Here is an 11,408-nt window from a genome sequence, read left to right as displayed (position 1 = left end):
CTGGGTATCCAAGATAAGAATAGTCTTGGTAAAACACACCCTGAGAACACGGGTGGGGTATGTTCCGAGAGAGAAAATGATGAGGGTGTTTATGAATATTGAGAATGACCATTACCTCCCTAGTTAAGAGGGAGTGTTGAAAAGTGTAACTAGGTTCAGTCTTCATAATGACATATGTAAATGTGATTTTATGTAATTGATGTAAATAAAAATAAAATTATTTTGTAATGTGTGCCTCATGGGTTCCATGAGAAAGTAATTTTATTTTTAGTAATGGCTCCCATTGTGAGCCCCTATTATTGGTTATAAAGTAAAAGACATTCAATTTCATGTATGAAGGACCCTTCTTGGGCATGTCACCTTTGTATAAGAGTCAACGAAAGTCTCAAATAGCCCCACAAGACAAGCACAAGCATCTCCCTTCAAGTCGCTTCAAGAATAATAACAATACCTCTCCAAATGACACGTCGGCCTAGCTTGTTGTCAAGTCGGCTTATTTTGATGAGGAAACAATTATTTATAAGATATCTTAGCATCATTTCAGGTAGAAAATTTCAGTGGTCTTCAAGTCTGAAGTAACAGGTACGAAGTGCATCGAGGAATCTTATTATCAAGCGAAGGAAGGAAGAGTATAATTCGAGATCTTTTCTGGTTTGTTGTTGGGTTTATATCCTCCACAGGTGTGAGGTAGAAAGAGATCAATTACAGCAAAAGGAGCCGAGAAGAATAACAGTCCTCAATGGGTAGCCGAGTTGGAAGAAGGTTAAGATAAGAAGGGAGTTGATTCAAGCTAGAAGAATACCATATCAAAAGCAAAGAAAGTGAAGGCATAACATAATGTATTCTGCAGAAGCTAGGTTTACTGAATTAGGATTGCATACCTAATTCAAGGAGGCTGAAGGTTTGAAATAGAAGGAGGTCAAAGTGGAAGAGGAGCCGAGAAAAGGGAAGGAGCATAAATTTGACTATCATTGTCTAAGGATCTCATCAAGGGAACTTGTGTCTTGGTCTTGGAGTGGAAAATAAGTCAAGGATCTTGGTCTTGGTATTCATTAGTTGGACTCTCTATAAGAAGAAGAATTTGTTTGGGTTTTCCTCTCAAGTGGGAGAGGTTTTGGCTCTGGTTGATAGCGTATATTTTGTGCCTCTTGTATCTTAATGGCTTATGCATTGATAGTTGTTTGATGAATAAGAACACTAATAACCTAAGTAAAAGAAGATCATAATCTAAAGAAGTAAAAATCACTCACAAGCAGTTTTTAATAGAAGAGAAATCGCTTAATTGTTAAGCCCTATATTTATCAACACATAGGAATCTAAGTATACTTGGGCTTGGCCATCCCAGGAGCCTCAAAGCCCTCTTGTACAATTTATTTCTTCCTTTGAATGTCTTTTTCACTTGCATCTCTTATTTTTGCATTTACTCTTCATGTCTCTCTTGTTGTAGGTTACATTGGTTACATGATTGAAGTGAGTTATTTTTCAGGTTATTTACAAATTCACAAGCATGATGTATCGTTAGAATAGGTTTGAACAATCATATTCATCATTGAGCTACTTGGATTAGTCTACTATTTCACAAAACTAGAATTTCTGGAAGTCTCTTGTAGCAAAATAGTAGTAATTTTCTGTTATTTTTTAGAATGTGTTAATGAGCTTCATTTGAGTTGATTACACTTGAATTGGGTCATAAAAAAATTCAAGTTAATAACAAAATTTACCTCATAGAATTTTCACTTGATTAGGTAAGGCATTTGGTAGGTTAACTAGCTCACTAGTTCTTGATTTCCAGTTTTTAGAGTAGTAATTTTCTGCTATCTTTTAGCATGTGTTAACAGGAGTATTTTGAAGTGATTCCACTTGGAATGGAATCCTAAGGCATCCTACTTAATAACAAAAAATTTCTCATACCATTTTCATTTTATTTACTTGGGCATTCGACAAATTATCTCGCTCATGTAGCAAAACAAGGCCTCATGTATCACTTCTATAGCACGTGTAAACTTGATCAGATATGCTCCAAAAGCTTGGTTTTTGTCTCTTAGGCTTACATCATGACTCCTAGGCTTTGAATCCATGGTTGAGCAAGACCAAAAGACATCTTAATCCTTACCTCTTCTCCATTGCAATTCACCTCTGCAGTGTGGATTAATAAACAGAGTCATAACTTGAAGAGCATAATGATGATTTTCATGAAGCACCTTGTGAACTCTATCGATAAAATCTATCTTGAATGCAGTGACTGAAGAATGATTTCATTATGTTTCATTCATCTTAAGCTATAGTTTCCATTTCCAACATTGTTATTTCTATTGCAAATACTAGGCTTCATTTTGATCTACTATTTACACTTTGCAAATAGGTCAATGTTTACATTTCTACAAATAGGATTAACATTTACATTCATGCAAAGTAGAATAGTCTTTCCTTTTTGGCAAAAGTAGCTAGGATTTCCTCTTTGCAAAAGTAATTAAGTTTCCTTTCTGCAAATAGACTAACATTTTCATTTTTGCAATTAGTTTAAATTTGGATTTCATGGAATTCACTTCATTGCATCATATCAACAAAACAAAGGATGCATTGCATGTTGCACATATAGTTTCAACACCTCTTAAGTTTGTACGAACCTCGGGTTGATAATTTAAGTTGGTAGCCTTGAGAGTTGCAGCATTCTTGTTGCAATATTGAGGCTCATCACTTTTTGGAGTCGTTGTCAGGGAGGTGTCAAAGTATGCATTGTTTTCTTCCCTAGTTGATCCATTTCTGTGAGCACAAAAAAAAATGCATTAAGCATCTTTCATTTCAAAAATAGAAATATGCATTAGCATTTTCATTAAAAAAAATTATCATAAAACCAAAAAAAATCCTTCAATACCACAACCCCCCACTTGATCACATGGTGCAATAAGAACCACATCACCATCCACTTTTGTAAGCAGAAGAAGAAGAGGTTGCAGAGAAGGTAGAAGAAATGGATGGAGATGATGACAATGAAGAAGATCATCTTGTATATCCCATTCAAGGTACTGATATCAGTGTTCAGATAAAGAACATCCCTTCATCTTTCCTTCCCAACTTCCACGGTATGAGGTCAGAGGATCTAGAAACATTTCTATTTCAATCTGAAATCCTTTGTAGATCTTATAGTTACTTACTGAACACTCAAAAATTGAGATTGTTTCTGGAAACATTGAAGGATAGAGCTCTTAAATGGTTCATGAATTTAGGGACTAATTCAATAAGATCATGGAATGATATGCAAAATATATTTCTAGAAAAATATAAAGATCATGATCTTAAAGAAGAAATATTTAGAATGACTCAAAAATAAGATGAAAGCCTTGAAGATCTAATAGAGATGTTCATGTATAATGTTAAGAGGGAAAATTTATATCATTTAGGATCTAACATACTAAAAACCCTCTTAAGTAGAAAAATTAGAGATGAATGGATTGATCTCATGAGTAAAGGTGATGTATACCAATTATCATTTGAATAAATTTGTGAAACATGCAAATGCATATCAAGAGGAAGGGAAAGAGTAAGTAAATCAACATCAAGATCAATAAGTCAAGATGAACTTGGAAATTTGTTTGATAACTTTAAAATGTAAATTCTTAACCATCTAAATGAACAAGCAGAAATGTTAAGAATGCAAAATGAACAAAAATAATATGTTGATATTTGTGTTATCCATGCAAAATCACATGTTACTAAATATTGCCTATCATTACTGAGGTTGAAGGAATTTTACCAAGAGGACAATGGAGCGAATCAATCACCAAAGTAGATATGTTATATAGCTCAAACAAGACCATGACAGCGTAGTCAATCTAATATGATGCAAGAACCTAATTCACAATTTCAAAGTTATGCACATCCATCTCAAAGTAATTGGAACACACTCCTTCCTTGGAAACAATGGTCATCTCAATGCCAAAACCAATCTTGGCAACAAGGTTGGAAAAGAACTTATGGGAGCAATCCACAATATCCTCAATATTTCCTCGATATCCTCCATACCCAACTCCATGTTATCCCTACCATCCACCTCCACCACAACCATAACCCCAACCACATCCATCTCAAAGATCCATTCCCACTCAACTACATGTACCACCATTTCCAAACCCAAACAATGAAGTAACTCAACCCACTTACAATGTTGAGTTACAAGACTTCCAAACAACTCCTCTTAATCTAAATGGTATTCATCTTAGCTCAGGAAGAGTATTGCAAAAAAATAAAAAATATGATCTCATTGAAGAACAACGTCTAGAAGAAGAAGATCTAAAAGAATCATGTATCACATTTAATTATACCTGAGATTGAAGACCTTTTGTTATGCTTACCATCAGAACCTTTATGTGTGCAAGGGACTAATCGAAAAAAAATAAAGTAGAAGATTTGAATGGCATGGAAAAACAAAACATGAAGAATGATCCAAATGAGCAAGCAAACCGAAGGCATCAAAACTATATTGAGTTTTGTTTCCAAATAATCAACAATATGGGGCATCACTCTCTTCTTCAATAGTGCTTGATATCATCAAAGTCAAAGCATTTGGTCTCTAATATTTAGGTGCATGTCAAAGCATATGTTTCGAGCTTACACATGAGTTTATCTATAATCTTGTTATGCACATGGCTCCATTGAAAGTATTCTTACACTTGAAATAAATTAGTTTTTTTCAAGTAGAGTAGAATAAAAAATAAAAAATAATAATAAAATCTCATGTAAAAACCTCTTTTGAGGAGCCTGAGATTGGCTAACTGATTGAAAACCTCCTTGAGGTGGTCAGTGGGTTGTAAAGAAAAAAAAGGAAAAAAATGGAAAGACCCTAGGTGAAAACCTCTTTTGAGGAGCCTGAGATTGGCTCACTGATTGAAAACCTCCTTGAGGTGGTCAGTGGGTTGTAAAGAAAAAAAAAAGGAAAAAAATGGAAAGACCCTAGGTGAAACCTCCTCTGAGGCGCCTAGGCACACCTATTGGTTGAAAACCTCATTGAGACAACAAATAGACCTGGGGGGGGAATGAAAAATGAAAAGGAAAAAATTATTTGCTCCATGTATCTCTCTCTGATGAATGCAGGTGCTCTCCAACCTTTGCAAGCAACAATAAAAATTTAGCACCAAAAGAAAAAATTGATCAAAAACCTAGTCAAAGGAAGTCAAACTTGGGCTTTCTCCTCCTTTGCCCAAATGCTCCAACAGGACCAAGGTCATGTCAATCCATCACCCTCATCCATTTCCAACATCCACCCATCATTTCCAAGCCTTTCCCATCCATTTCCCTCGCTGTCATAAAATGCTACATGAAGGTTTTGTTTTGCTACAGGAGGCCAAAATACAAAGGAAAAAAATTACCATACCTCAAAAAACGTGCATCCATTGGACGAGTTGTTTCGTGGGGAGATGCATATGAATGATGGTAACATGCTCAAAGAATTTCAACAAATTCTAGTGCACACTTTTCGAGAAATTGACCTCCATCACCTACAACAATTTTTATTTTTTTCTTGAGATTCATTCATCTATTGGCCAAAATGTTTTATGGGGAGATGCATAAGAATAATATAAATGTGCTCAAAAATTTCAAGTCAATCCAACCTACCGTTTGAGATATATTGATAAAACAATTATCTTACACGAGCATTCCAAGATTGCTACAGGAGTGACCAGAATTGCTGCAAGAACGTGATTGACATGGAAAAAGGGTTCAGATCTTATGTTTTTCATCTATGAACAAGAGGAAGGTTCCACCATAGCCTCATCATTCATTTTCCACACCACTTGACCCCTTCTCCACTCTCATTTTCATCTTTGTCCGTGAAAAGAACTCATTTTCACCCCTTCTTCCATCCCTCCCACCACAAAAAACGTCTCTAATCACTGTCAATAGATTACCCATGAATTAGCAGTTTTTTTAAGATATCACCTAAAAAAAAATAATGGTCATAGGAGGGTCTACGTGACTGCTACAAGAAGACACAGTTTTGTAGCAGTCTACACATCACCTATCAAAGCACAGCTAGAGCATCAAATTTAGAATTAAGTCACCATGAGCACTTGAAGATTGCAATTTTGATCCTTCAGTAGCCACATGACCTCATAACAGTTGTTACGGGATTCTTCATCACCTAGCAAGAAGTGACACTTGATTCCAAAAGCATCTACACAAAATACAAAGGACATGCATCATTAAGTTTCAGGCAGCAAAGAACATAAAATGTTTGTATTTTTATCAAGAAATTGCACAAGGAGAGGGAGACAAAGCAATCAAAGTATCATCACTAGCAGCTTCAGAACCATCAAAGGCAATTTCAACAGATATATCAGTAGCCTCAATATCACCTACAAAAACACATCAAGGGTAAGGCTCAGGTATGCAATCCCCTAAACTTTTCCTACAAACTTATTTTAGTTTAAAAAACATTGCAAGTGTATGAAGAAAAAGTTTTTTTATAGCCAAAATCAGTAGCAAAGCAACCTTGGCCTTATCTAGCAGTTAGCTTCACTTTTCACCAAGACACCTGCACATGTGGGAGAGGAACAAGACAAAAGTGAAGAGGACTTGATAAAGTGGGTTGTAATCATTTAGTCATGGTGGAGGAAAAAGAGTGCGAAGGGGTAAGTGAGAGCCAGCTCAATTAACAAAAAGCACTCTGAGTTTATTTTTCAGGCAATTAAAAAAGAGAAAAAAATTAAATATATATATATATATATATATATATAAATAAATATATATAATAATAAGAAAACAAAAATAAAAAATAAAAGGTGGACCTACCACCTCTTGGCATGCCAAAATTAGTTGCTATAGGATTCGGGTTGTGTGCTACAGGAAGGAACAAAACTGCAACAAGAAGGAACATCACTGCTACAAGAAGAACAGATTTGCTAGCTTTAATATGTTTTTCTAGCTTTAATATGTTCTTAGGAAGGTTTATAAGTAATTGCATATTATGTGCTTAATATTATTTATTTTTGCAAAAAAAATGAGAAAATATTAAGTAAATTCTGAATGAGATAATCTAGGGACTTGCTCCCTACTACATGATGGACCAAGATTGGTTAATAAATTAAGAATATATATTGAAATTATTGCACAAATTTTGGAGGCTCAGAAAATCTAAGAATGTGTTCTCTGTCATTTAATGAAGATTCCTAGCATTGAGAACCATATCCACTTTTTGAGGGATTTTGAAGGGGAAAGTTGCTTCATTTCATAGAGAACGCTTCCTCATCTATTTATATAAGTACCAATTCTAATTTTCCTCTAGGGACATGTATTTCTTAGTTTTCTTGTGGAGAAAACTTATTGTTTAGCAACTCCACTTTTATTTCTTGCAGGGATGTACTTGTATTGATTTAAATAGTGAAGTTTGGTGTCATTTTTAGCTTCTAAAGCTTGGTTTCCTTCATATGGCTCTGAGTATTCTTGGGCTTGGCCATCCCAAGAGCCTCAGAGCCCTCTTGTACAATTTTTTTATTTCCTTTAAATGTCTTTTTCACTTGCATCTTTTATTTTTGTATTTACTATTCATACCTCTTTTGTTGTTCGTTACAATGGTTAAATGATTGAAGTGAGTTGTTTTGCAGGTTATTTATAGATTCACAAGCATGATGCATCCTTATAAGAAATTTGAAAAGTCATATCCACCATTGAGCTACTTGGATTGGTCTACTAATTCACAAAACTAGAATTTCTTAAAGTCTGTTGTAGCAGAATAGTAGTAATTTTCTATTATGTTTTAGAACGTGTTAATGAATTTCATTTGAGTTGATTCCATTTGTATTGGGTCATAAAAACATTCAAATTAATAACAAAATTTACCCCATAGCAGTTGCACTTGATTAAGGCATTTGGTATGTTAACTAGCTCACTAGTTCTTGAATTCAAGTTTTTAGAGTAGTGATTTTCTGCTATTTTTTAGCACATGTTAACAGGGGTATTTTGGAGTGATTGCACTTGGAATAGAGTCCTAATACATCCTACTTAATAACAAAAAAAATTCATGCCATTTGCATTTTATTTGCTTGGGCATTCGACAAGTTATCTCGCTCGTGTAGCAAACAGAACCTCTTGTAGCACCTCCTGTAGCACGTGTAAACTTGACCATATCTGCTCCAAAAGCATGGTTTTTGTCTCTTAGGCTTGAATCATGACCCCTATGCTCTAAATCCGTGATTTAGTAAGACCAAAAGACCTCTTAAGCCTTGGCTCTTCTCCATTGCAATTCACCTCGATGGTTTGGATTAATAGAAAGATTCATAAATTGAAGAGCATAATGATGATTTTCATGAAGCATTTTGTGAGCTCTATCGACAAAATCTATCTTGAATGTAGTGATTAAAGAATCATTTCATTTTGTTTCATACATCTTATGTTATGGTTTCCATTTCCAACATTGTTATTTCTATTGCATAGACTAGGCAACCTTTTGATGTACCATTTACCCTCTGGATATAGGTCAATGTTTACATTTCTACAAATAGGATTAACATTTACGTTCATGCAAAGTAGAATAGTCTTTTATTTCTGCAAAAGTAACTAGGATTTTCTCTCTGCAAATAGAGTAACATTTCCATTTATGCAATTAGTTTAGGTTTGGGTTTCATGGAATTCACTTCATTGCATCAGATCAACAAATGAATGACACATTACATGTTGCACATATAGTGTTGATACCTCTTAAGTTTGTACGAACCCTAAGTTGATAATTTAAGTTGGTGGCCTTGGAAGTTGCAGCATTCTTGTTGCAATACCGAAGTTCATCACCTATGCTAAGAAATGGTGACTAGTTCGAGAAGTAGAGTAGAAAGTTGAACTGATGCAACCATTCAAATTCCAACCATCAATTAAAAGCAATAAATAAACAAAGGGGCCAAGAAGGGAGAAGCAAATGGTAGAATTGCTTGTGAAGCTAGAAAATAATGGAGAAGTCGAGAAGAAGAACAATTAGGTGCATCTAGTGGCGAAACCAACAATGCATATGGAAAGCCATAATTTAGAGTATGAATGTACACATATTGTAAGAAAAAATTGATGTCTTTATGAATAAGAAATGAAAAATTGTTGGTCTCTTACCTTTTTCCCTATAACTCAATCCCTCACTATATTTGTTAGTACATAAATTATGTCAACACTAGCATACAAGTAGTTGTGCACTCTGGGCAAAAACTGGGTTCTAGTAGTTGATTGTGTGCAAGATTTTATGATCTTCTGCATCAATTATGTTACTCTCTAGGATGCCTATAATTTCACAGTAATGGTTTGCTTTAGTGTCTTATTGGGATATTAAGTGGCAATTAATATGTAAGCATGAAAGTTATTTAATGTAAGTAGGACCAATTATATGTAAGCCCCCGTTGACAAGTGGAATTACACCCAACACAAATTATAAAGGCATAGTAGACCACTTTCACTTTCTCATAAAACTTCTGACAAGATTTTCACAACTAGTATTATTATATACATAACAAAAACCATCCTTGATCACCTTATGTATCATCATTGGAGCAACATAATGAGCCACATCTCATGTAATTTGGAAAGAACCTTATGAAGATGCACAATATCAAGGCACCTAATTGTGTAGCTTCTAAGGTGGAACAAGGACTTAAGAACTCAAATTTTCTAGCATTGTAAACATCGTTTGCATATTTAAGATCTTAAACCAATCTTGGTCTATCATCAGCACCTTTCATACATGTATCTCCTTTTGAGAGGCATAACCTTCAAACTTGGAAACACAATTTCCATAGCCCCTAGCTTTTTATTGCGTTGAGTGGCTTAATGTCTAAGTTACCCATATGTCGTGAGAAAATTAGTCCAAAGCATAGACATATCTTGCCCTTAGAATATACTCATGCTCATAATCTTCAAATTATTGAGCTCTTGAATACAATGTTAGTCTGTTGTCTCCATCTTGATTTTGCAAATAAACCAGCACAAGTCCATCTTAAACACGGATCTAACATGAGCCGAGTGGGATCAAATTTCTTCACATGCAAATTTTTTCTAGAATGCAAAATACAATGTGTAATTTTTCATTGTTTAAGTTTTATTTTTCAATGCTATATAGAGTACATAACTTAAACTTATAAGTACAAAAAACTTTGTTGGATTTTGGAAAAAAAACATATACCTAAATAATGGCCAAATTGTAAGACACTGATAGTACTTCAAACGTTTTAACCATAAAAAATTATTTTTTCAATAGCTTTATACAATATATACATAATTTTTTTTCAAACAATATATAAAATATATAATATATACATTGTTGATGTCAAAATATTTTACATAACATGTGCCTTCAGAAATTTTATCAACCCATTTTAAAATATTTTCTTTAACAAAAAAATTCACTTCTAATTAGTTTACATTATATTATATTACATCATATGGAAAACTTACTAAACACGCATAACATATTCAATTTTTTAGTGGACATTGTTTTTCTATTTAGAGAATATTTTATTTTTATTTTAAGAGGGACACATGTCAACTCCAAGTTGATGACAGACATACTTACACTATTTTCTTTAACTAAAAAAATTCACTTCTAATTAGTTTACATTAAATTATATTAAATCATATGGAAAACTTACTAAACACGCATAACATATTCATTTTTTAGTGGACATTGCTTTTCTATTTAGAAAATATTTTATTTTTATTTTAAGAGGGACACATGTCAACTCCAAGTAGAGGACAGATATACTTACACATCAACCTCCTAGCAGATATATAAAGTTGTTATCAAAATTAAAAATGTCAAGGAGAAATATCTAGAAATACCTTTTTATAAATTCTCAAAAAGCTTATATCTACAAATTTAACTCCCTTCCTCAACAAAGCGTTTATGGCTTTCCAATATCCCTAAATTCTAAGACAAATCTTCCAATTAAATTATAAACATGATAAAAAACAAAACAAAACAAAAAAACTCATTTTCATTCATGACGGTCAAACTTTCCAATAAGCTTAACTTCGTATCAATATTTGTACACTCAACACGTAATATGTAAAGAGTGTTTTATTTTCAAAACAAAAAACACTCATTTTCATTCGTGGCTGGCAAGCTTTCCAATAAGCTTATCGTATCAATATGTGTACACTCAAGACATAATATGTAAATAGTGTTTTATTCTAGTTGGAAATAGTTTATTTTGGGTATTGGTATTAAACTAAATACTCTAAACCATTATAATGTTTTTCTCACAATAATGTTATATAGATCAATTACTATGGTCTTCCTAATCATGGTCATCAAAATAATTTTAACTTAATTATATAGATCAATTACTATAGTCTTCCTAATCATGGTCTTCAAAATAATTTTAACTTAATATCCGCTTGATATGACTATTTTTGTTCGCAGGAGTGAACATTAACCCTTC

The sequence above is a fragment of the Pinus tabuliformis genome, chromosome J (assembly GCF_031772625.1).
Source record: "Pinus tabuliformis cultivar Carrire ecotype Pingquan chromosome J, CPIR1, whole genome shotgun sequence".
NCBI lineage: Eukaryota > Viridiplantae > Streptophyta > Pinopsida > Pinales > Pinaceae > Pinus > Pinus tabuliformis.
This window is presented reverse-complemented; position numbering follows the sequence as displayed.